Source organism: Xenia sp. Carnegie-2017, unplaced genomic scaffold (genome assembly GCF_021976095.1).
Source record: "Xenia sp. Carnegie-2017 unplaced genomic scaffold, XeniaSp_v1 HiC_scaffold_23, whole genome shotgun sequence".
Lineage (NCBI taxonomy): Eukaryota > Metazoa > Cnidaria > Anthozoa > Malacalcyonacea > Xeniidae > Xenia > Xenia sp. Carnegie-2017.
This window is the reverse complement of record NW_025813486.1, coordinates 11033354-11035909: the sequence shown is the minus strand read 5'-3', so window position 1 is coordinate 11035909 and position 2556 is coordinate 11033354.

Below are 2556 nucleotides of genomic sequence, written 5' to 3'. Positions count from 1 at the left end.
TTGCTTTTTCTGGACAATAAAAATGGTGCGAACAGAGCATCTGAGAAATTAAGTCAAATACAACTTGGGTGGAAGAACTGGTCACATTTATCACATATAAGCCAGTCATCATTGTCTGTCAATTTGCAAACTTTGCAAACATTTGTATCTCTATCTGTAAAGTATGCGAAAGTAGAATTAGATGCAATTCACAATAGTGTTTGTTGTAAAATCATTAGAGAAGGTCTGTGGTAAAGAAATCAAAGGCAGTACTCTAGAATGACATTGTATAATACATTCTGTTTATAAAAAAGCATGGAGGTCAAATAAAGGAAACATAATGCTTTCTTTATTATGTCATCATAGCATGATCTAAGGAGGTTAGATATTACTTTTTGTGTTTTGGAGAAAACATTGAATTTGACAGTTATATCTTTTTTTTTCTCCATGCACTTTGCAAACTAAATGAACAGTAAAAGACTTACAGCAATGTTTAGCCACAGGATAGATATCGTAACAGAAGGTCAACTAGTTTCGGAACCGTAGATGTTCGTTTGCCCTAATTTCTGAAGCAAATTCTAAAGAGACACGCCTTCCAGCAAGATAGTTCCGTGTGATCGCAATAGAAAATATAAATGTTTTTACAAATACATCGTTATGCATTACAAAAGCTTGGAACCTTATCTTCTTTACAAGATGATGCCCCTCTGTAAAAATTTTGGCAAACTTATGCTTTAAACGTGAATTATTAGTAAAATAGCATAGTAGGTGGATTGCATGTTACGTCACGGCAGCCATGTTGGTAATAAAATACAAAAGAATATTTTATTGATATTATTTTAGGCACCAGCATGCGTGGACGAGCCACATAGCTTGATAGTTCCACGGAGGTTGGCTGCAATCCAAGAATACTATTCCATATTGATTTCGTGAAAGTATGTTGCTGGGAAGTAACGCATGCGTATTGAAAAAATACCCAAAATTCATGACCATGAGCAATGTGCGCTTTAAACACATTTTTCATGTGTTTACTATTTAATTGATTGTCAATATTCAAATAAGTGAGCTCAAAATTTGATGAAACTATTATCAAACTGCTTAAAAAGTGTAATGAATTCATTCTTCCCTCTGCCACCATGTAATTACCCAGTAAACGCATGTTTAAGTGATAGTAGTAATTAAATTTTCTCTTAAGCTTCGAGTGGTTTATAAAAATCCCTCGTGCTGAGCCCATGGACTTTTACTAAACCTTTCTCAGTTTGCGGGACATTTAATCACTAATATCGCTGAAAGCATGCTTTTACTTATAATAAAATGTTCCTTACCGAGGCAGATGTGTGCGCAACTTTCAATTTTACTGTCGTATGTTTAAAGACCAATTCACCAACACGTAGTGTATGAGTGTAGTTATACGAGATGTTCAGAGCAGGTTGCTTAAATAAACAGCCCACGCCAAGTACTTGGCAAATACGGCAATACGGCGAATACCAATATTCTTCACATTGTACATAAACTAGAGCTTACAAAATCTTAAAAATACTTGTCAACTGTGCCAGCATGAACGAAAAGCGTTGCAGTCAGATCAGATTATTTTGGATTTCGGAATATTCTATTTTCCCTTACTTCACTTTTGCTACACAATGCATGATACAGTTCGCACAAAAATGGTGCATGCGCATTTAGATATTTCTTCAAAGAAATAGAGCTGCTAGGCGTAAAACGGGGGGGGGGGAGATACATTGTTGAAACGCATCAAATTGAATTTTTATATAATTGAATTGTTAGTTTAGAATGAAACAATAAAATACATGTCTTAGCTAATGTGAGTTGACGTTGGTGTTAAATGCTCTTAATAATAGCTAAAAAACTGATAATAAATCACTAAAAAATCATTGAACTTAAAATGAGCGTTGTTGCTAGACACCACCCGGAAAGTTTACACTATGACTGACTGACTGATTTGTGTGAGTTTTTGCCACTTACCACAATACTACATAAGAATCCCATGCTGGAGGACATAAATCAGATGTCGCATTTTTATTAGTAAGTTCTCTTCCCCGCCATATGTAATATTTAAATATCTGACAAATGAGTTGTACATTTTTAAAAAAATTAAACAATTTTTTTGAAATGCGCGCTTTTAATCTATTGTTTATGGTAACTTCCAAACAGACTGAATTATTTGTTGGGTAAATTTCTCTCATTATATTGATTATTATCTTAAGAAACAATTTGTTATTACTGACAATGAGCACCATGATATATATTTGTTTGGCAGAAGTAAAAGTTGCGCTGTAGTTTCGTATTCATTTTTTAAGATTTTCTTCGGTCTGCAAGAAACTCATTTATGTCGTAATATGGGATTCCCTAATTTTCAATATTTTTCTGGAATGCTTTCTTACACCATTAATCTTATGTAGGCAAATTTCTAAAGTTTTTAAAAAAATCTTTCCAAAATACATTTGGTAGTCACTCTCATAGTCAAGACAGCTATAGCTGGCAAAACCTAAGTAAAAAAACAACAACAGTATATCAGATAAAAACTGCACAATCAAGAAAAAACCGAATCTGCATATT